Source organism: Pinus tabuliformis, chromosome X (genome assembly GCF_031772625.1).
Source record: "Pinus tabuliformis cultivar Carrire ecotype Pingquan chromosome X, CPIR1, whole genome shotgun sequence".
In the NCBI taxonomy this organism is placed as follows: Eukaryota; Viridiplantae; Streptophyta; class Pinopsida; order Pinales; family Pinaceae; genus Pinus; species Pinus tabuliformis.
This window is the reverse complement of record NC_142308.1, coordinates 1,475,542,902-1,475,567,770: the sequence shown is the minus strand read 5'-3', so window position 1 is coordinate 1,475,567,770 and position 24,869 is coordinate 1,475,542,902.

Genomic DNA, 24,869 nt, shown 5'->3' with positions numbered 1-24,869 from the left:
TAGAATGGGAAGATTCTGCTTCATTACCATCAACAGGACCTTTACTACCATAATCATGAGATCGAGTCGCAATCCTAACATGGGACACCATCAACATGGGTTCTTCATTGGCACTCGAGGAAGAACCTATCATCTTACTGTCTTGAGCTGGAAAAGGATCCTTCAAAACAGCAGGCGTTTGGGAACCTTTGACAATCTTCGCAACCTCTGCACGATGAGGGCAGTCTCTTGTAAAATGTTCATCATCACAAATGAGACAAGGATAACGAGGTTTGCGTTTTTCATCATTGGATTCCAATTTTTCAGGTTTCTCCTTTGAATTTTTGTCCGTTTTATTCTTCTTCTTTCCTTTCTTCTTTCCACCGGATTTTGATTTGGTTGTAAATGACTCTACAACATGAATATCGGCGGAAATCTCTGCAGAAGAATCTCCTGTTGGGGAATCAGGCAAGGTTATGATAGGATAAGAATTCTTGGAAGACTTCTTCTTACTTTTAGTGTTAACCGCACCAATCATACCATCGGTGGCATGAGATCCTGAAGGAGCTGCAGCGATTTGATTTTGCTTGGGAAGATCGGGGATTTTCTCGTGTAACGTACCTGACTGAGTATAGACCAAGTCAAGGTACTGTGCTTGAGCAATTACTTACTCCTCAGTAACAACTCTGGCTTTAGCTACATCTTCATTGATCTTTGGCAGCAAAGATTTTACAAACCACTTAGCCAAGCTCTGATCCGGAATAAAAACCTTCACTAAACGCCGTCGACGTCTCCACTCATGAATATGATCTAAAATGTAAGTGGACGTCGATTTTTTTAACGACGTTAACAATTTCGTGCCATTGTCATATCTGACTGGCAACTGAAAATGAGTTAAAAACAAGGTAGCTAATTGACTAAAATGATAAAAAGTGCCTCGCGGTAACTCAATGTACCACTTGGCCGCAAGACCAATTAGAGTGTGCTGGAAAAGTCTTAGATGGATTGAATCATCTGAAATGGAGTTAGACGCACACCAAAGGTGGTAAGTCATCACATGGTTCGATGGGTCCTCTCCTGATTTACCTTCGAACTTAGGAATGTCACTAGGCAACTTATTCGGCATTGGCGGCCAAAACGAAAGATAATTAATGGGATCGTTCGTTAGGCGTGACAAGTCAGGCAAGTACAAAGTTGCGATAAATGGTAACTGACGATTAGGGTCCCTAAAACTCTGGGTCATGAGACCAGCCCCAGGAGGAGGATATCCAGGATAACTAGGAATAGGAATTGCATTTGGGATATTGTATCCTCCCGGAAAACCAAGATTAACCGGATCGTACTGGGGTTGTTGAGGTTGTTGATAAGTGTACCCAGGGTATGGTTGATACTGATAGACTGGCTGCTGCATAGCAGGACCGAATTGGTACTGTCCCTGGTACGGTTGATAAGTAAACTGTGGTTGACTTGTGACAACCGTACTTGAACCAGGTTGTCCTATAGGCATTTGAACCGAAGTTTGAATCGTGGATCCAGACGGTGGTAAAGATGTCTGAGGAGTAGATACAGGAACAATAGAAATCGGAGCTGTCGATACTCGAGAAGTAGGTGGGGTAGATTGAACAGATGTTGCGGCAGTTGCAGTAGTCATTTGAGGCGGAGTACAAGGCGTACTAGGCCTAGGCTGAGAAACTACCGAAGGTACAAAAGTTTGAATATTATACTGGACTGGCTGCTGGGGTGTACCAGAAACTAAGGGTTGTCCAGTTTGAGATGACAACTATACATTTGGCTGCAACACCTGTTGAGTTTGCGATGGATCCCACACTAAATTCATTCCGGGGTATGGACCCATAACAGGTTGAGAATATTGAGGACCATAACCGGGTTGAGGGTAGGATTGATAATTCAAAGGTACATTTCTCGTTCCTTGAACATATGCTTGACCGAAGGGTGGTTGGAAACCTTGGTTCGAGTAGTGACCTTGGGGTTGATACCCTTGAGGCATGTACTGATACTGGGGTTGACCTTGAGGTATAAATTGATACTGGGGTTGACCTTGGGGTGCATATTAAGTCTGGGGTTGACCTTGAGGAACGTACTGTCCCGTAGGTATGTACTGTCCTTGAGGTTGCCCCCCAGACGCAAATTGGGTACCTTGAGGTTGCCCCCCAGGCGATAATTGAGGCTGCCCCCCAGGTGGTAACTGGCCACCTTGAGGTTGAGGATTGGGAATAGAACCTGACATCATGAGAATGTGGGTATACGAGCAAAGTCCCACATTGACTAGAAGTGGGGTGGATCATGGGTATATAAGGATGGACAAATATCTCCATTGGTATGAGGCCTTTTGGGGTAAAGCCCAAGAACAAATCCATGAGGGCTTAGGCCCAAAGTGGACAATATCATACCATTGTGGAGATATGTGGTGTCCAGAGTCCTTACAAGTGGTATCAGAGCCAAGGTTCGAAGTTAGCCAAGTGGATGAATCCTTGGAATGCCGAACGAAGGTGGTGAGCCCCGGTAATATCACAATGGGATCCGTGGATGAGCTCGGTTAGAGCAAGCTCTCAAGGCAGGTGGTGCTTCCATGTAAGGCGTGTGCTTCCAACACATTGGAGCGGAGAATCCTAGTTGGTAGAGAGTGGATGGATGGATAATCGTTCGAGGGGAGGCTCGATGGTCCTTTGTTCGAGGGGAGGATTGTTGGGTATACGACCAAAGTCCCACATTGACTAGAAGTGGGGAGGATCATGGGTATATAAGGATGGAAAAATATCTCCATTGGTATGAGGCCTTTTGGGGTAAAGCCCAAGAACAAATCCATGAGGGCTTAGGCCCAAAGTGGACAATATCATACCATTGTGGAGATATGTGGTGTCCAGAGTCCTTACAGAGAATATCTTCTACGCTCAACGGCTTAGTACCATTGCTTCCAGTTAATAACCCTTGTTCAATGGGTTGAGGAGATGCTCTCGAAAAAGTACCAGAAAGTGACTGATACCTAGAGGGAACAAAAGGACCACGTACAAAAAGGATTCGGGCGATTGAGTAAACATGGACGACTATCTTGACATATTTAATGGAGGATAGTAACCTCTAGGTGTTGGGTGATAAGGAACACGAGGTGGTGAAAAACTTAACCCTGGGTTTTTTAAGAAATTAGTCAAAGAAAGATACCAAGTACTGCTCCTAGGTGGACTGTAAAAAATTGATTCACGCTCCCTTAGCTCAATAACAGGTTGATTTTCAGGGATAGGGATGCCTACTTCTTCTTCCGGAGTAGCAAGTTCTTCGATAGCTATAAGCCCAGAAGGAAGATCTTGGGTGATTACTCTTTCTACCCTAGGTGAACTAGGACCACTAGAAGCTGGAGAAGCAAACCCCGATGTCGGAGTAGCAGCAAATTCACTTTCAGGTTCAGATATTTCAGGTTCCTCACCTATATCAATAGTAGATGAAAAGCTACCAGTAACTTCGGAAACAGACACTGACTGCGGATTATAATCTGCTACTAAAGCTTGAAAATCAGGATCTACTACCAAAGAAGACTCTCCTTCTTCAGGTGACCCAACTCTACTGTCTCTAGGAGTTACGAGGACTTTCAAGCCTTCAAGCTGGCTCAGTGAAAACTCAGGAGGTTGGCCCCGAAGTCTATGGGACTTCCTCGGTAATTCAGCCACGGTTAAAAACTTTTAACTACTTCACACACAAACAAAGTAAAATCTCAATGAAAACCACCTAAAGCCTCTAAAGAACCAAACAAATTTGAATCACACGCCTAAAGAATCTAGGAGATCAAAAACACACAAGTAGTAACTTTCCGTACTGAAAACACTAGTTGGTGATGAAATCCAACGTCGCAGAGTTCAATACAGAAATGGCGGTTGGAATAGTTACCCCGGCAACCTGCTTAATGAATAGACTGGCACAAGTTCCTCCACTTAACCGTCTCGAGTGAAGAGAACCCCCCAGAAAATCCAAGTGACTCTAGCCGACGTCTGCTCCAGGTACAGTGGGATCTTCCCACCACTGTCACCTTAGGAAGAATCCTAAAGAATATGGCCACTAAGGTTACCAACTGAAACAAATATACCTGGGGGAACAATCTACGATCCGATACGCACGCAAGGGCAGAGTAGCAAGCTCAATCCCCTTGAAGGCTCCTTGACATAATCCAAGGTTTACCAACAAGTGACCCCAGGCTCCTCAACAATGGTTAATCCGAGGTTTACCATTTTTAATACGTGAATTCCCACACTGGTTTGGACACGATCTCGTGCTTCTCCTTTAAGAGGAGCTTTCCCAGAGCATAAATGCAACAATTGGATTTCTTCCCTACCACAAGATACAGCTACTTGTTTGTTTTTACTGTCTTGGAGAGTTAATTACTCTCCTACTCCAAGACACTAGCCTAAGCTAAGTTGGTGTATCAGAGCCCTAGAAATAAAAATGTTGCTAGATGAATTTTACTTTAAGCATTATTTTTTATTGGTTTTTTGTTTAAGTAAAAAGGTGCGGAGATGAAACTCGTGGTATGAAGACTCAACTCAAAATCACTAAAAATGCACCTAAGATTATTTAAACAACCTTTTCTCTTCGATGAACTTCTAACTAAGAAAGAGTTTGAGAATGCAAATACTTTGTAAACACAAATCTTTCTTAACAAACAAATTAAAAGAAGAGCTTTTGTCCTTTCCAATGCACTCAAAACGAGACAACTAGTTATTTCACAAAAATTTCCCTTTTTCATTTCAAATCACTCAATCACTACAAAAAACAAACTTTTTTCCAAAAGAGATTTTTTTTATTTTTTATAAAACACTTAAAACTATGCAAAGAACTAACTTTGAGATCTATAAACTATAAAATCCTATTTGAAGTCAAAGCCTACAAGATGTCTTTTTTAAGGATGCTTTACTTAGCTAGATGTAAGCTAAGGACCAATTTATGCAGAATCACAAATCAGTCAAAAACAACCAATTTTGTTTTCTTTTTAAAAATGAAAATCCAAACTTTTAAACACAAGCTTTTCGAAGTTTTGTAAAGAGAAAACACAAAGCGGATTCCTCAACAAGGGGAGATTTCATAAATGGTCAAACTGATAAGAAGGCTGGTAGACACCAAGGTGATCTGAGGTCCCTACAGCTTCTAAGCTCAGAGCTACTACAAGACCAAAATGAAAAACAAGCCCAACAAGCAAAACTCCTAGGAATTTCACCTGAAACCCTAACACTAGTGAAATCAACCTAAGGAAAGCTTCTGACAGGTTATATGTAGGTCTGGGCAGTAGATAATAACTTCTAAACAAAAACTAAGCTGACTAACAGAGGAAATCTTAGGTTTTTCAAAATTTTGACAGGGTCCGCTGGCCCACAGTTAACACAGGTGCGGTCCCGCTCTGTGCTAAAAGCAAAGGTGCGGATAGGTACACACTGTGTCAAAAGGCTAGGGTGCGGTCCTCTCCCAAAGCTATGAAAAAACAAAAAATAACCCTGGATCTACAAATTCTACCCAATTCCACACACAACAAGCCAAAAACAGAAACAAAAACACAGTTTCTCAGGTCAAAGTAAAAACAAGGAAAAAATTAAATCCCCAGTGGAGTTGCCATTTTGTCACACGGAATAAGTCGATGTTGCGGACAAGATAGACCTTCCTAGAATCTAAAGAAGACCTAATGACAAGCAAACCAATCAGACACTATCTTTCTCTAAATATGCTTTTATAAACAAAGGCAAACAAGTGTTTCTAGGCCTACCTTAGGTCCAACGCAAGTTTGTGGAAGCCTCGCTCCTTCGATTCCAAATGAGCTCCTTTGTCGCGAATCTGCAAACACAAACAAGCAAACAAATTAAATAACACCTGAAAATCCAATATCATAAAACATATTTAACATGAAATTCAAGGAGTTCATGAAACAAATGACATGAGACACTTGTTGAGAAAAATGAGTTTGATTGTATTAATTCAAATCAAGAAGAACTTTACAACCTGTGCCTTGACGCTGTACAAGCTCCTCCTAGGGTCTAGCAAGAAGTCTCCTCTACTTTGACAAGTTTCACTCTCTTCCCAATGAAGCCAAAAAGGTATGTGATCTCTCCTCTTAAGCTCAACTAGGAAGTCTTAATTTCACCAGCATTTACCCTAAAAAATGTTCAGCTTCTAACCTCCCTAGCAACCAGCCCAATGCTTGAATTTATAGTGCAATGGAGGGAAGTTACTAGGTCCTCCTTCAAAGGGATAAAGCCGTCCTTCAAAGGGATAGCTCCTCTCATCAAGGGATTAGCTCCTTCTCTTTTGGGATGCATGAACCACCTAAGAGCGGCAAATCCACGTCAAAATTCCTTCTAGAATCATCTAGAATTAACCCAAAGTGAGTTTTTTAGAATAAACTTGCGCCTTTTTGACTTTCACAGGGGTCCGCACCCACACCTTTAGGGACAGAGCGGGCAGGTCCGCAGTTTTTGTAAACAGAAGGTGCGGGACCGCAGGTAACAGTGAGAGAAAGTGCGGATTCAGAGTTTCATTGATTTTTAATGTCTTTCTCTCATTTTCAAAGCTTGACTTGAAGAGCTGAGGTCTGAGACTTGCGTAGGAGGACAATACAAGTGATGATAGACCCATACTGACTGCAAATAATCATGGTGACGATACTTTTTGTGTAACACATCCCTATCTCCTTCCCAAGAAAGAGAGCTATGCAACATGTTGAGAAAACACCTAGATGCCTTCACCTGGAGTTACAAGGAGATGAAGGGAGTGTACCCTTTAGTATCTACTCATCATATATACATCAAGGAAGATTGCAAACCAGTTAGGCAGCCTCAAAGGAGGTTGAATCCAACACTTAAAGATATTGTTAAGGAAGAGTTGCAAGAATTTCTTGATGCAAGATTCATCTACCCTATCTCTGACAGTGAATGGGTCTCTCCTTTGGTGCTAGTGCCAAAGAAAAATGGTAAGTGGAGAATCTGTGTCAACTATCGAGAGTTGAATAAGGCCACCAAAAAGGACCATTTTCCTTTACCTTTCATAGATCAAGTGTTAGATGGTCTGGCAGGGAAAAAGCTTTTCTCCTTCCTATATGGGTTCAACGGGTACAATTAGATTCAAATTATCCCGGAAGACCAAGATAAGACCACTTTCACTCACCCTTGTGGTACCTTTGCATACCGGGTCCTTCCTTTTGGTTTGTGCAATGCTCCAACCACTTTCCAAAGAGTGGTATTGAGTATATTTTCTGAACTCTTTCATGATGCAGTAGAAATATATATGGATGACTTTACTCCTTATGGCTCTGACTTTCAGGAAGCTTTATCTAACCTAGGAAAAGTTCTAGATAAGTGTATTGAGATGAACCTATCCATCAGTCCGGAAAAATGTGAATTTTTGATGATTGAAGGGACTGTGTTGGGTCATGAAATATCTCAACAAGGACTACAGGTGGTCCCCAACAAGATTGCCATCATCCAAAGGGTCCCACCTCGTCAAAAAGTGAGAGATGTCAGAAGTTTCCTAGGCTTAGTTGGATATTACAGGAGATTCGTTAAAGGTTTCAGCAAGCTAGCCTCTCCTTTGCTTGGCTTCCTAGGTAAGGAGGTTGAGTTCATATGGTCAGAAAATTGTCAAGAAGCCCTAGATACCTTGAAGAGCAAGCTAGTGACTGCCCCAATTCTCAGAGGCCCAAACTAGGCCCTACCCTTTCACATTCACATAGATGCCTCGAACAAAGCAATAGGAGTAGCCTTAGGACAAATTTATGAAAAGTTACCTTATGCCATATACTTTATAAGAAAAAACTTTTCAAAGGCAGAGTTAAACTATACAGTGACCGAGAAGGAACTCCTAGTTGTCATGCATTCCTTAAACAAATTCAGACATTATATCACAGGCTATCAAACCTTTGTGCACACTAATCATGCTGCAATTAGATATTTAATGAAAAAACTAGATGTAAATTCTCACATTATTAGATGGTTGCTTTTACTACAACAATTTGATTTTACAATTGTTGATAAGCCTGGTAAAGAGAATGTTGTTGCTGAAATTTTGTCTAGAGTGAATTTTACTGCAAGTGAAGAAGGAATGGTGGATGACCAAGTGCCAGATGAACATCTGTTTGCTATATTAGTACTCTCTCCATGGTTTGCTGATATAGCAAACTACTTGGTTTCAACACAGTTCCCACCACACCTATCCTCAAAAGAGAAGAGCAAGATAGTAAGGAAGAGCGCCCCTTTCCCCTAGATTGGAGGAAATCTCTTCAAACTTGGCCCAGATCAAATCTTGAGAAGATGTGTCAGGGAGGAGGAAGTCTTTGACATCCTCCCGACCTATCATGATGGGCCTTGTGGAGGTCATTTTGCAGCAAAAAGAACTACCTTCAAGATATTGCAAGCAGGCTACTATTGGCCCACTCTTCATCAGGATGTGAGGAGATATACAAGCTAGTGTGATCGGTGTCAGAGGATGGGGAAACCTACTCCAAAGGATGAGATTCCCATGCAACCTCAAGTGACCTTTGAACCATTTGAGAAGTGGGGCATGGACTTTGTGGGGTCTATCAACCCTCCTTCGAAATAGAAACAATACATCATTGTATGCACCGACTACCTGACAAAGTGGGCAGAGACAAAAACAATCAAAGCGGCAACAGAAGAAAAGGTAGCTGAGTTTTTGAGAGAAAAAATATTCTACAAGTTTGGGTATCTGAGAGAGGTGGTCATAGATCAAGGCAGCCAGTTCACTTCCAACTTGATTGAATACCTGCTCACAGATCATAAGATCAAGCATAGGACTTCAACCCCTTACCATCCACAAGCCAATGGGCAAGTGGAGGTCACTAACAGAGCATTGGAAGGGATCCTAACCAAGGTAGTGAGTAGCAACAAAAAATATTGGGCAGACAGATTAGTTGAGGCCACTTGGGTCTACAAAACCTCATGGAAGACCACTACCGGGTTCACACCCTATGAACTAGTCTATGGGAAGAAGGCTTTACTGTCAATAGAATTTGAGTTCAATATACTAAGGATGGTAGATCAGTTGGACCTAGACCTCAACTATGCACATAAGGAGAGATTACTTCATCTTAATGGATTGGATGAATACAGATTGCAAGCCCTTCTCCATACAGAAGTAGTTCAGCTTCAGAGAAAAATATGGCATGACAAAATATCAAGGAGAAGCAATTCCAAGAGGGAGATTGGGAACTACTCTATGATTCAAGATACAGAGATTTCAAAGGCAAGCTGAGGACAAGATGGTTGGGACCCTACACTGTGGAGAGATGCAATGACAATGGTTTAGTTATGAGCAGAACCATTGATGATGAAGCCATCCCCATGCTTGTCAATGGACATTGGTTGAAAGTCTATAAGAAACCCCTCTCTAAGCGAGAGTTTGTTGAAGGTTTGAATAAAATAGTGATGGTAGTGGAGCATGTCTTAGCTTCCACTTCACCCACTCACTGAAGAAAAAGAAAAAAGAAAAATAAGGGCTCAAGTGAAAACCTCCATGAGGCGCTTGAGTCCCATCATTGGGTTGAAAACCTCTTTTGAGGCGATCCAATGATGTCAAAAAAGAGAGAAAAAAGGAAAGAATAATATCCCTGGGTGAAAAAATCCCTTGGAGGCACCTAGGGTAGGGAACTAAGGTGAAAACCTCTCTGAGGTGCCCTGGTTGTTTTCAAAAAAAAGAAAAAAAAAAGGAGAAATAGAAAAAACAATGTAAACTTTGAAACGGGAACTGATACTGTTACCCGTTTTGTAGAGGTGGCAAAAAAATGACCCGATTTTCAAAAGTGTTGATGCAGAATACACATGTTTTTTTAAGAACATGGTTTTTGGAACTTTAATTTTTTTCGTGTGCATTAAGTTTTAGAATGGTAGTGAATGGTAGTGATTTTCATCCTGATTTTAAAAAGTGAGTATTCTGCATCACACCCTTTTTTTAAAAGACCTATTTTTTGACTTTAAATTTTCTAGTGTGTGAAATGTAAAAAATTATTTTCTAAATTTGATAGTTTTTGAAGTCGTCATTGTATTCATATTTTCTTGTTCTCTATCTTAATTTTTTTTTTTTTTTAGTGGGGTTTTTATTGTTTTGCGTTTTTAAATTATAAAGTCGATAGTTTGAATTTTAGATAATCTACATATTTAGACATCCTTAATTAATTTTTCAATCCACATGAAATAATTGTTTCTAAAAAACAACATTTTTTAACAATGGACATAAAAAATAACCATTTTTAACATAAATATAACAAAAAAACTAAACGTTTTGATAATTTTTTGCTAGAATTAACATGTCAAAATCACAATTTTTATACAAAAATATTAACTAAAAATGGTCAAATAATAGTTTTTTTTATGAATTTCATGTCAAAAAGATAATAATAACTACTTTTTTTTCAAAAAAAAATGATTAACTTAAAAATCAATGCGAAAATCACAGTTGTGCTCTCCCCCGCCCACCCCTCCACCGCCACCGCCCCCACCCACCCCTCCACCGCCACCGCCCCCACCCCGCCCACCCCGCCCACCCATCCCCCGCCACCGCCACCGCCACTGCCCCCCGCCCACCCTGCCCACACCCTCCCCGCCCACCCCTCCCCCTCCCCGCCCACCCCTCCACCGCCACCGCCCCCTGCCCGCCCACCGCCACTGCCCCCTGCCCGCCCACCCCGTCCACCCATCCCCCGCCACCGCCCCCTCCCCGGCCCCCCTGCCCACCCCTCCCCGCCCACCCATCCCCCACCACTGCCCCCTCCTAGCCCCCCTGCCCACCCCTCCACCGCCACCGCCCCCTCCTCGGCCACCCCTCCCCCTCCCCCTCCCCCGCCCCCTCCGCGGCAGCGGCACCCCCGGGCCGCCTCGCCCCACCTGACTGGCGGCGGGTCGATTCCGGGGTCGACCCGCCGCCGGTCGGGTGGGGCAGGGCGGCCGGGGGGTGGCGCTGCGCGGATCTAGAACACATCTACCCAAATCTTCAAGTAATTTCGAATCAAACAATGAATACTTTATTCTCCCACCTTCACATGCAATTGTTTTATTTCTAGACGCACGTTAGGAGGGACAATGTTGAAAATGGATCCACCTTTTTTAAGAGTTGATCTAGTCTATATACTCGTCGCACTTCATTTTATCCCATTCTCTTCTCTTAAACTTCTATTTTCATTCCTTTTTTTCTAGTTTGTTTCCTCCTATTTGAATTCTCTCCTGCATCCCCCTAGCAACTTCCCCTGAATCCTTCTTCTTATTCCAAGAATGGAGGTGAGACACCTCTTTAGTCTTCCTAGTCAGAATTTGCCTCCAAAATTTCTTAGGAGCTAGCTTAGAGAGGTGTAAGAGATTCCCTTGTCTTTGACGAATGTATTGCCTCTTTTTCCTTTTAGTTAGGGCTTTATATATTTTTATCTTGTCCATTTTAAGACATTCATCAACAACTTCCTTAATTGCTCTCCTCGCACTTTTACACTCTTTGTCATACCATGGATTGGTTTTGCTATTTCTTTTATTATTTGATATAGGAAAAATAATTTGCAAAATTTGATAACTAATTCTCTAAATCCCTTTCCAAGACTAACACTTGAAAAATCAATTAGGTAACAAACATGCTATTAGATAGAACTATTTGTTTCTTTATTTCACCAAACCAAATTGAAAAAATAATTTTATAAATTAAAAATCAATAATACAATCTTAGAAGCAGTTTAAACCTATTATTATAATCATGATGTGAAATTGAATAGCTAGATTCTTAGCACATCTAATATTCTCTTTTATTCTGCTATCAATGATATCATATTTTCCAACGTTTGATACATTGTGCAAGGCCTATCTATATAAAAAGATCATGAAATACAAAAAATGGAGAACCTTTTCCCACGAGCATGTGTGTGCTTGAAGGAGTGGAAATGCCATTATAATGGCTTATTTAGTGCTTCAAGGACATTATTATAAGAATGTATGACTCGTAGATTTTGTCTAAGTTATATAAAGGTCATAACATCTATTATTTAATGCTTCATTCTGCCACTATATCAAAAAATATAAACCTTAAACGCTTTTAATGATTTAAAAATATATAGAGCGACAGAACTTCATCATACCTGCTGAAACTTATATAATATAATGCCAAAATATAAACTATACCATGCATGACTGTGTATAAAAGTCCTATATGATTCTTTTAATGCGAAAATAAATATAGACAATCTGCCTGCATGAAAAAGTTGCGGATATATATATATATATATATATGAATGAGAGGTCAGTAAATTAGGTAAAGCAACAACATGACAAGTGTTCCATATCTGATTAACGTGGCATGGCTTTAAAGGGAGAAATAAAAGAGAATAAACAAACTCGCGCCGTCCTGCACCGGAGCTTTAAGAAATATTCGCGCATGAATAATTGAAAATTTCGAATATTAACAACTTTAGGAGCCTGCTGGCCTGAGAGAACAAAAGGAATCTCTCAGGCCAATCACACCTGCCCTATGTCAGGAATGAATGCATTGAACCCAACCACAAACTGCTTCAAGTGGATAGTTAAAAACGAAAAATATTTTTGGCATGGTCAACTGTTCTGCAACCATCGACGGCTGTGAGCGCACCCATAGGTTTGGCAGTTGGTAGAGAGAATAGAAAAGTGCAGATGGTAAAAGCTTGCACAACGAATATGTATTCACTAGAGCTACGGGTCGATTCCCGGAATCGACCCGCCGCCGGTCGGGCGGCGCGGGGGTGGCGCTGCGCACCGCAGCGCCACCCCCGCGCCGCCCGACCGGCGGCGGGTCGATTCCGGGAATCGACTCGTCATGATCGTAAGCCATAATGGTTTGTTTGTTTCCTGGACTATGACCCATCGGATGAAAAACCATATCTCTCTCTTGCTTCTCTTCCGTATTATGCTCGTGCGAAGGGCGTTTTGCCCTCTTGCTAATTCCACGACGAGCTCTCGGCAAGCTATTCTCGCCAACAGCTTCTTTGACCGAAAGAAAGGGGTCGTTTCCCCCAGGGTTCGTACCGACGAGACCACGGTGATTTCTCACTGCAGCGCTATATGAATGGATAAACCGAGCTTCGGCCGAAGCAAAGCCGTCGACTAGAAACAATAGCAGAAATATAACAGCAACCATTCTCGTTTTCATTTCTAATCAACTACACAGAATTGGCCAACCTACAAGTAATCAGAATCCACTACCTTTGACCTTACGAAAAAGACAATCTATCGGGCTGTTTCGAGTTGAATAAGCTCTAAACGGTCCTATATATAGATGTTTATGCTGAAAATTTCCATTAATATTGTATTCATAAATTCTTGGGAAAACACCCTCTCATAAGTGCCTTTAGTTATTAAACACTTCTTAATAACGACATGATCTATTTGCCATGCATCAGTCGGTGTTCAATGCTAAATTTCCATATCAGATTATTCCCAACTTTAAGATCATATAGTAAACTGTTTTATAATATTCTTCGTCGAAAACAGTCAGTTAGGTACATTTATAACAACATGCTCGTTGGTATCTCTCCTGATAAAAACGTGAAACTGTAAGTGTTATTAGAAGGATCTTTATTTCGAAGGTAGCATAAGACCAACCCGAATAGTTTCCGCTCTTCGTTGTGCAAGCTTTTACCGTCTGCACTTTTCTATTCTCTCTACCAACTGCCAAACCTATGGGTGCGCTCACAGCCGTCGATGGCTGCAGAACAGTTGACCATGCCAAAAATATTTTTCGTTTTTAACTATCCACTTGAAGCAGTTTGTGGTTGGGTTCAATGCATTCATTCCTGACATAGGGCAGGTGTGATTGGCCTGAGAGATTCCTTTTGTTCTCTCAGGCCAGCAGGCTCCTAAAGTTGTTAATATTCGAATATTTCAATTATTCATGCGCGAATATTTCTTAAACCTCCGGTGCAGGATGGCGCGAGTTTGTTTACTCTCTTTTATTTCTCCCTTTAAAGCCATGCCGCGTTAATCAGATATGGAACAATTGTCATGTTGTTGCTTTACCTAATTTACTGACCTCTCATTCATATATATATATATATCCGCAACTTTTTCATGCAGGCAGATTGTCTATATTTATTTTCGCATTAAAAGAATCATATAGGACTTTTATACACAGTCATGCATGGTATAGTTTATATTTTGGCATTATATTATATAAGTTTCAGCAGGTATGATGAAGTTCTGTCGCTCTATATATTTTTAAATCATTAAAAGCGTTTAAGGTTTATATTTTTTGATATAGTGGCAGAATGAAGCATTAAATAATAGATGTTATGACCTTTATATAACTTAGACAAAATCTACGAGTCATACATTCTTATAATAATGTCCTTGAAGCACTAAATAAGCCATTATAATGGCATTTCCACTCCTTCAAGCACACACATGCTCGTGGGAAAAGGTTCTCCTTTTTTTTGTATTTCATGATCCTTTTATATAGATAGGCCTTGCACAATGTATCAAACGTTGGAAAATATGATATCATTGATAGCAGAATAAAAGAGAATATTAGATGTGCTAAGAATCTAGCTATTCAATTTCACATCATGATTATAATAATAGGTTTAAACTGTTTCTAAGATTGTATTATTGATTTTTAATTTATAAAATTATTTTTTCAATTCGGTTTGGTGAAATAAAGAAACAAATAGTTCTATCTAATAACATGTTTGTTACCTAATTGATTTTTCAAGTGTTAGTCTTGGAAAGGGATTTAGAGAATTAGTTATCAAATTTTGCAAATTATTTTTCCTATATCAAATAATAAAAGAAATAGCGAAACCAATCCATGGTATGACAAAGAGTGTAAAAGTGCGAGGAGAGCAATTAAGGAAGTTGTTGATGAATGTCTTAAAATGGACAAGATAAAAATATATAAAGCCCTAACTAAAAGGAAAAAGAGGCAATACATTCGTCAAAGACAAGGGAATCTCTTACACCTCTCTAAGCTAGCTCCTAAGAAATTTTGGAGGCAAATTTTGACTAGGAAGACTAAAGAGGTGTCTCACCTCCATTCTTGGAATAAGAAGAAGGATTCAGGGGAAGTTGCTAGGGGGATGCATGAGAGAATTCAAATAGGAGGATTCTCATAGATATGATTGCGCTTAGTTAAAAAACAACCGTGCATATTCATTGAACCCTTATGCTTTGGAACCATACAAATATTAGGATTGGATAAGTTCTTTAGTGATGCATACGCCCTTTGGTTGGAAGTCCTCACATGTATAGTGTATTTCAAGACCATATTACACTTCATGGACTCTTACAGACTATTGTAATATATTGTATTTTATTATATGATACTGTGAAGGATGCCTCTTAGGTCAACAATGGTCCAAGCAGCATGTTTTTCAAAAATTAATTGTATATATTAAATTTGTTATTTATTATGTGAATGTTTGAGCAACGATATCTATATTTGGTCGAGCTCTATTATTTTGTCTGTACTCCAATTATATATAGTTAGCATTATAGTTTTGATGAAAATTTTAAGGTGACGTTAGGTTGCCTTCGCATCCCCGACTACAGGTTTCGAGGGTGGACGTCAGCTTGTAGGTGCGATACAACGGACAAAGAGACAGTACGCGACAGAGAGACTCGGCAAAGTGAAAAGACGCAGACATTCTCCATTGATGGGCAGCTTGGGTTTTACCAAATCCACGCATCAAATGACGATCCACATTACCAATTCCACGCGGCGGCACCCCTGGGCCGCCCCGCCCCACCGGACCGGCGGCGAGTCGATTCCAGTATCAACACTTTCGTTCTGAAGCTATATTTTGCAGGAAAATTTCGTAGAAAATTTCGTAGTCACTGCCATTTTTAAAACAGCCGCAAAATTGACACCTAAAAAAAAAATCATTATTCCAGTATCAACACTTTTGTTCTGAAGCTATATTTTGCAGGAAAATTTCGTAGAAAATTTCGTAGTCACTGCCATTTTTAAAACAGCCGCAAAATTGACACCTAAAAAAAAAAAAATCGTTCCAGTATACACACTTTTCGTTTTGAGCACTGTTTTTGTGGTTTTTTTGGGGTTTTTGGGCCAGAGTTCCCGTTTTGAGTTTATAGTTCCCGTTTCAAAGTTTACATTGTTAAAAGGGAAAAATGAATTTTTATTACATTGTAGGTTTGCAGGAGGACTACATGGAGCAACAGAGGGTGCCAAGGGGACCCTGACATCCACACCAGCATCCATATCATCTTCTCCACACCTTCCTCCATCATTTCTAGCATCTCTTTCACACCACTATACCCCTTTTTCCAAAACAGTGTTTTCTATAGGAGGCTCCTGTAGGAATTACAGAGAGCCAGAAGTGGCTATAGAAGGTAGTTTGAGGGACAAAAAAGCTTCATGAAGAACCTATAATCCCTCCTACAATCTTAAAACCTCCTTGGTACCATTTCCAAGACTGCATCACACCCCAAGCATCATTTTCCCCTGTCCAAGAAAGACACAGAAAAAAACAGTTTTCTAGTTTTGAAAAAAAATAAAAAAAAGAGAGAAAAAAAAAGAGAGGAAAAGGCACCATAAAACTCATCTGAAGCCTATATACTACCTCTTCATCTTTATCTACACCTCTGGCATCATCCTCGAGCTCCAAGCATAGGAAGAATCTGAAGTTTTCAAAGAGAGAAGTAGCTATAGGAGCCCTTGTAGGAATTCCTGTAGCAGCTGATCCCATAGAAATCCAACGCCAACAGTAAGGGAGTGCACACATGAAGGTTGAAGAGGAACCTGAAGCTCAGATCTAGCTGGTGAAGTCTTGCACAAGCACACAACCACACATCAATAAGCAGGGATAGCAGGAGAAAAGGGAAATAAAGGCATGCAACAGAGAAAGCCACAACACCTCACAACAAATACACTCAGATCACAGGTAAGTAACTAAGTCACTCTTCTGTTTGCATTTGTGTAATTAGAAGTCATGCAAAAGCAATGAGATGGTTGAGTTTGAACAAGGGAAAGGTGGCCAGTTAACTTGGCCACTTTCATCCAGTTGACTCCACTCATTCAAGATGTCACCCACACATACGCATAGTCAACTCCAGCACAAGATGCCAAGGACAGGTAGTGAAGGAAGTGTGAACTCCGATGCAATAATGAGGGATGATTACGAGGAGGAGCCACGATGACCAAGCAGGTGGGGACCAATGTATACCTTGCCAGCTCAACACTCATCACTGAAAATATCCATAAAGGGTAATAAGTACTCCTCCCCAAGCATTCTCACCACCTTTTCCTTCATTCTCTCCTTGTAACTCAGCTACAGTAGTCTCCTTGTGCCCCCACAGCCTCGTAACAACCTCCTCCATCGATCTCTTCCGTATTCTTGCTCTCAATGTTTTCTACAGGAACACCTACAAGTTTTCTATAGGAGCACCTATAGGTTTTCTACAGGAGGGGCAGTGACTCGTTTTAAAGGGAGAAAACACGATTTTTAGCACGATTTTTGGTCTAAAGAGGTAGGATTTATGCATGCCCCCTGTTGAATATGAATACATGAAAAAAGTGGTTTCAATTTGAGGAGGAAATAAGTCTTTAGGAGAGGAGAAAATACATAAAAAATTTATGCTTATTTAAAAAAAAAACACAGTTTCCTCTGTTTCTCTGTTTTTTCTGAAAATTCTTTGTCTCCACCTCCATATTTGGTTTTCCAAAAGAGTATAGACAATATGACAAGAGGGTTTATGAGAAAGGGGCCCACTAACTCCACTAGGCTCCATGCACATCCTCAAGTGGTGGACATCTTCACAAGGGCAAATTGGCTGAATTTCTTTGAGAAATTTCGAGGGTTTGATGAGGAAATTGCCCAAGAGTTTGCCCTCTCTCTGGTCCCTCACACCAGAACACATGCTACTGTAACAATTAGAGGCCTCTCCATGGAAATTACCCCTAAATTCATCAGTAGGGTCACTACCCTTCCTCTTGGGCTACCTTGGAGTAAAGATGAAAAACCAATTGGCCAGGTTGCTAAGAAGAACTTCTTCCAAAATAATGAAACCCGTGTTGAAGATAAAACTTGCATTAGAATGGCTAGCATACCATATCCACAAAATGAGGTTAGTTATCAAATAATCAAATACATTTCTTGTGGGGAGAGGTACAACATTGTTTATAGTTATCACTTTAGAATCCTCCAAGAATTAAGATATGACATGGACACTTTGGCACCTCAGAAGCCCAGTATCCCTTACTTCCTCCTGCAGTCCCTCATTAACTCCAACACCAAGGTACAAGTAGGAAATTCAGAGCAGCTATCCCACCATGTCTTAATCAAAATCCTAGTAGAGGAATCCCTTCATACCTTTACACCCTATAGCATGGGAAGTTTTCCGAGACATGACAGCTGAGGATGACATAAAGGCCTTAATGTCAACCCTACTGGCAGTGAGGAGGAAGAACAACAAGGGGGAGAAGGTGGAGCTAGGGGTGACATATCAAAACAAGAAAGAAAGGAGGAAGGAACTGAAATAGAGGAAGAGAGAGCTAAAGAAACAAAGCAAGAAGAGACAGAAGAAGAGACAGAAAAAGAGACAGCAGAAGGAGAAAAAGAGGTAGAGAAGGCAGAGCAAGAAGAAGAGTCTATTGAGACCTTGGAAAGAGAGGCAACAACTGCTCTCACTACCCTCAGTACACCAATCAAGCCAAAGCAAAAGAGGAAAAGACAGACCTCCATGTATTTCAGGGCTAGGAAAAGCACGAGAATTAAAACAGGCAAACCTCAGCCCTCTTCAAAAGTGCCAATTAGCATTGAAGATTCCCCCTCTGCAAAGGGGAAAGAATCTCCTTCCAAGACACCTGTAACATATGAAAGAGGGACTCCTAGATCTTCCACATGGAAGGAAAAGGCAGTACTACAGGACCCAAAAACAGTCCTACAGGAGGCTCAGACAGTTCTATAGGAGACACTGTCAAAACTACAGGAGACCCAAAAGCTTGAGAAAAGGATAGAAGGAAAACCATAGGTGAAGGAGGAAGCACAAGAGATACAAGAACCTGATCGCCAACCTAGTCTTGCCTCCTATTACAATCTACTTGAGGGAGGAAGGATAATCCCACAGAAATTTGCAATTCCACTATTTTTTTGAATTGGAGAAAGAAAGAGTGAGAACACATAGGTGGATGAAAATAGCCAAATCCAAAGGAGTTGAGGATGTTGGTCATATGGAAAAGAACTCAAGGAAATGGGAAGAGAGTTGAGTGCTCTTAGAGACAGGGAAGAAATTACAAGAAGCCACCTTGGAACTGAAAATGAACTGCTAAGGAGGCAGCTGCAAGAGAAAGAGACTCAGCTGGCATGCATGACCAGCCTATCCATGGAGGCTTTGTAATGCAGACACCAGTCAAAACCTATGGCCTCCATCTAAAAGACCAATGGTTACAATTCCAACTAAAGACTTTGGCACAAAGAGGCACAATGCCTTTCCATAACTACAGGTAGTTCATGGATTTGTGTGACCAAAGCAACTCGGAGGATAAAGCAAAGATGGCAGAATTCTACTTACACAACATGGCCCTCACAAACATGAATGTGTGCGATCCCAATTCCAAGCTAGGGGACCTGCAATTAATGGCCATGGCCTCATGGATGAACCATGAAGAAATGAGGGCAACAGAAATAAAAAGATTGATGATAAAGGAGCAGAATGAGCCATTAATGATAAGAGCTAAGCCATCAGATCCTATGGCACTCATCAGCACGCACAACCTTCTTGACAATGACCCTCAAATTGCCCCTAGATATCTCACCAATCAGGCACAAGCCATTGCACACTTTGAGGATATGTAAAGGCTACTTGGGGATGACTATGTGCATGAATGCATGAGGAGATGGAACACCTTACCACATAGTTTGTAGATCAGGGAATATCATTCCCCCATGAGGTTGAAGGAGGCATTGAGAAGAGTGCCAATGTACAAGCACTCCAGGCAGAGGCTGAAGGTCAAATAGATTGGCCTCAAACTGAGTCCCCCATTGTTGTTAGGCATGTTCGAAAATAGAAGAGAAGAAGAAGAGGAGGAGCAGTGGAAGGACATAGACAAGAAGGTAGGATTCTATGGCAAAGAAGAGTAGACGACATCAAAAGCCTAGGATGCTAGGGAGGCTGTCAGGGCCATAAAGGATGAGGAGATTGACTAGGTTGCTCAGAGGATGAGCAACACCTTCAGTAGGGGGGTGATGATGAGCCTCATAAATGGTAAGTATATGGGCTCATTTTACCTCCTAACTTAGTCAAAACAACCATTTTCTTAGCTTATTGTATGATTTTCTGATTATATTTATGCTTATATAGTGAGTTGAGTTAGTTATTGTGCCATGTGGTCTAACATGTATTTAATGCATATTATTGATGGATTTTGAGGTCAAAGTCAAGGATCCAGTGGACAAATGGCAGAAATAAATCGAAGTGGATAGGGGAGAGGACTTATAGGAGGGAATCCCCCTCATTTATTACTCCTCACTTCGAATTCCCCTTCATTCAGCTCGAAATACAAGCAGCCGAATCATGCACTAGAAGGCAGCCAAGCAAGTGGAGGATGATAGATGATTATCTCAAGTTTTGGGAGCCAAGCCTCCCTGATTTTAAGGAAGCTATTGATAGCTTCATTTGTATAAGTAGAGAGGCCTAGGGCCTCACTAGGGCCGAATTTTTTCTTATGTAAACTCTGCTCAAAATTCAAGCTTATTATTTTTGTGACAGTTTTATGTAATCTTGCTATTGTTTTGATAATGAAGATGGAATATTTTTTGAGCTAGCACTGAGTTACCTCAGAGGGATGAAGCTTTTGGGATAGGGTCCAATCCAAGCATCCAAGATCCTCTTTACTTGTATCTATATGCTTTGTTTCAGTTTGTAGATTAGGATGTTGTTAGATGTATTTCTTTAATGGTTAAGAATAGGTTGCTTTTGATGATGCAGTAGTTTGCTTCCATTTGTGCTTTCTGTAGCAGGTTAAGTAGTGATAATAAAAAAATTCAAAAGGCTAGAAACAGGGCTTTGGCCTCTCTTCCTCCCTTTGGGACCATGATTTGAGACAAAGACTCTCTTGCTGCCCCAAAAACAAAGATTTTCCTCTTTCATAGGACTTCTAGTGGTTGCAACTTTTTAGTAGGTTAATAGTCCAGATTTGCTTTTCTTTAGATCTTCTTCATCATGCTCACTTCCTGATTTGCAATAGTCTTCTTTCATGCTTTCCTTTCCTACAACATTTCTCAACATTTCCTTTCATAGATCATGGTTTAGACCATTTTTATGTAAAACACTGTTTTTCTTGAACGCATTCATCTCACTTGTTGCTTGATTTCCTTGGTTGACTGTCAGTTTCTATGTAGCATATCTCCTCCAGTAGCAGGCCATCTTATTAGCAATCACACCCTCCATCTAATCCATGCCCTATAGGTCTCCCAAATCTCACCTCAATTCTACCCTAGTTCCTGCATTTTTCCATATAACTTCTTCCTCTCTCCTTGAGCAAACCCAATCATATTTCTCTCTCCTGGTGATTCATGGTAGACCTTAGGCAACCGAACACCTCATTCCAACCTTCATCCACCTCTTTCACCCACTCTCACACCCTAAAAATAGTGAAAACTGCTCTCGGCCTCCTCCTGTAGGCCTCCTGTAGTTACCTTGTTTTCCTCCTATAGATTTCCTGTGTCCTCTTGTAGATTTTCCTGTAGACTTTCTTTTGAAGGCTGAGTGTGGGAAAAGCCTACAGAAGGCAACTTGATACCTCCTAGGACCCATCCACACCATCCTACATCCTCTCAAGTCCCAAAACCGACCTCCAACTCTACTTGTTCACTACACACAATAAATTACATGCATGTCAAATTCACATAAAATTCCAAAAATATGTTTTTTGCTTGTTTACTTCCAGAAATAGCATAGTTAGATGTTGTTTACTTCCTTGAGTAGGTAATGGAATTCCTTTCATGGTTTTCATAGTGTTTTCTACAAAAGTAGAATTAGTTGGTGAAATTAGGGTTTATTAGGTTTGCTTTACATTTCAGTTTTTCTCCTTTTGCAATTAGAATAGCCTTTGTAGAGTAATCTTTCCTTTCTTTCATCAGACATAAAGCTTCTTTTGAAACCTATAGAAGTTGGCTTGAGTTGCTAGTGATCTTGTGCCGGCTGACCAAGTGACAACCTGCAGTGAGAACTAGTACTTGTGCATACAACACCGATGCTTCCAAGTTTGTTACGAACTATCGAGTTGATAAGAGTAAAGTAGGTAGCCCAGGAGTTGTAGAATTATTGCTGCAATACTGGTGCTCACCAAGTTAGATAGCTTGATACAGGTAAAACAAGCTAGTCTAGAGAATGCCCCTACCACTGTTATCCTAACAGTAACTACTACAGTTCCTTCTACTTTGGTAGCATCCTTAGCTCCTATAGCTCCAATGACTACATCACTACCAGCTTCTACACCATTTACATCAGCAACAGGGTCAACAGGTAATGAGGCAAGTAAATTAGTCAAGGCAATGGAAGACATGTCCATTCAGACCATTGAAATGAACAAGCTCAAGGAAAAGGTGACCAGTTTGGAGACTGACTACAAGCTTGCCCAGATTATGAACAAGGAATAAGTGCAAAAAGCAACCAGGATGAACAAAAGGATAAAAAGGCTAGAGAAGGAACTTACATTGGAGGAACCCCTAGGTCAGGCTAAGGAACAATTTTGGGCAAAGTCAATGATATTTTGCCATCAATCCAAGTAATTTTTGAGCAAATTGACTTAATAAAACAGGCTACAGAAGCCATACAGAGAGTAAAAGCATAATTGGAAGACATGCTAGAGGAAGCTACAAGGATCATTCACTTCCTCAACTCCAAAAATAAGTATGAATTGCAGGAATTAGAGATACATGATAGAACATGTACAATTTTTGAAGTGAAAAGGGTCATCATCAAGGGGAATTTAATGTTAAACCTTGAAGATAAGTGCCAAATCATGCAACTAGACATTGGCAGATTCATGGTTAAATTTGAAATTTTGAGGTAAAAGGGTTTACCAAATCCCTTGGTAATAAACGATAAGTTAATGCCACAAGAGGACTACAATATAAAAATCAGAGAAGTAGCTAGATATAGATTGAATACTTCATCCATGAAGGGTATACCTACTGGTAAGGTCTTATACCAAACTTTTGAGAATTTGTTTTACCTCCAGCATGAGGTAAAACACCTTTTTGTGAATAAGCCTACTTTTACCAAGTATATAGAGGCAAATGATATTTACAAGAAGATGATGAATATCCAATTACCAGATGCCAAAACATGGGAGAAATTAAATGACTTACTGTAGAAATACAAAGTCAAAAGGTAAAAATGTACAGTAAGAGTAAAAATGCACAGTAAAAGGATAATGATATGTTAGCCAGGTCAAAGTGTATCAGGTGAAAGTGTATCAGTTGAAAGGTCAGAGTGAATAGAACATCTAGCGTGAAGAGCAAACAATAAAGTAGAGATTAAAAGGAAAAATATCAAAGGTTAAAGACATCACAACCTAATAAACAAGGACAACAAACAATGGTTCAATATCTATCTCTATTTTCTTGCATGAAGATATTTCTTTCTCCTAGATTAGTTCCTAAGATAGTTTAGGATATTTTGTAAATTATTTTTGTATAAATACTTCATGAATCAAAGTATTGAGGGTGGATTGCTATACATTTGTAAAGTTATTTTGATCATAAACCTAAGGGTTATTGTACCAATTTTTCATGTCAATAGACTGGACCAAGTAATAAAGAGATTGCATTACAGGATTCATGTGTTGAGCTATTACATTGAAGTATTTTCTTTGCCAGATTTGTTATTTTCTTATGTTTTTCACAAACTTAAATGTTGTCTAATGTTGAATGAATTAACTGGAAGTTTATCTCAAAATTTGTTTAAGTATACCCCGTTTTCAACAGTTGATAATTTAAATGTTTTCTTTTGGTATCTGGATATGAGAATCCTTAATTTCTCTCCCATCCCAGTTTACCTCTTTCACTTTCTTCATAATTCGGCCCGAGTAACCCTTAATTGCTCTTTGGATCCGATTGAAAACCACTTCACCATCCAGCCTTGAGATTTGAAGTAACTATGCTATTTTGTCCTATAGACACTATTTTTAGAACTTGATCTAGTCCTGTTTGCTTGACATCTGACCCCATAGCCCAATGGTAAAAGAAACCCCCCTTTTCATCTAAGTAAGTGATCCCACCACCAAATCTAAATCAAAATCCAAGCACAATCATAACTAACCTAAAATAAAATAACTAAACAAAGTTAAATAAAAAAGAGAGAGCCCTCTTTGAGAATTAGGAAGGCTAGATCCTAATCTCCAAAGTTGGTTTATGGTTACCTCTAATCATTTCTTTCTCAAACACTCTAGAGAAATATTGGAGTGATAACATAACTCTCACATCAATGGGCTCGAATGAGATATGCTGAGGCCGTAATAATGGAATCCTCTCTAGAGAAAAGGAGACCAATATTGCTCCATAACCAAAGTTCTTTGGTCTCCCATCTTTTTCTTTAGTTAGTTGTTCTTTCACGTTGACCAAAACTCCCTCACTCCAGTTGAAGATGGTTGGCTCTATACGTTCTAGAGCATACTACATGTGTGATATATTAGCCACATGTAGTGTAGAGCTACCTTTCATTCTGACAATACTGAATAAGATTGTTTGTAGAGGCAATTGGACCACGTATTTTATGCTAATTTTCCCATCCTTAGTAGGCTAGCCTCGAGGTCTGCAATGAATGGTGACATAATCCTTGACTATTTATCCTCCCCTTCTCGTGCTTGTGAAAGATATGGGGCACACCGTCTTGATAGACATGTCAAGAAATATATGTCTTCTA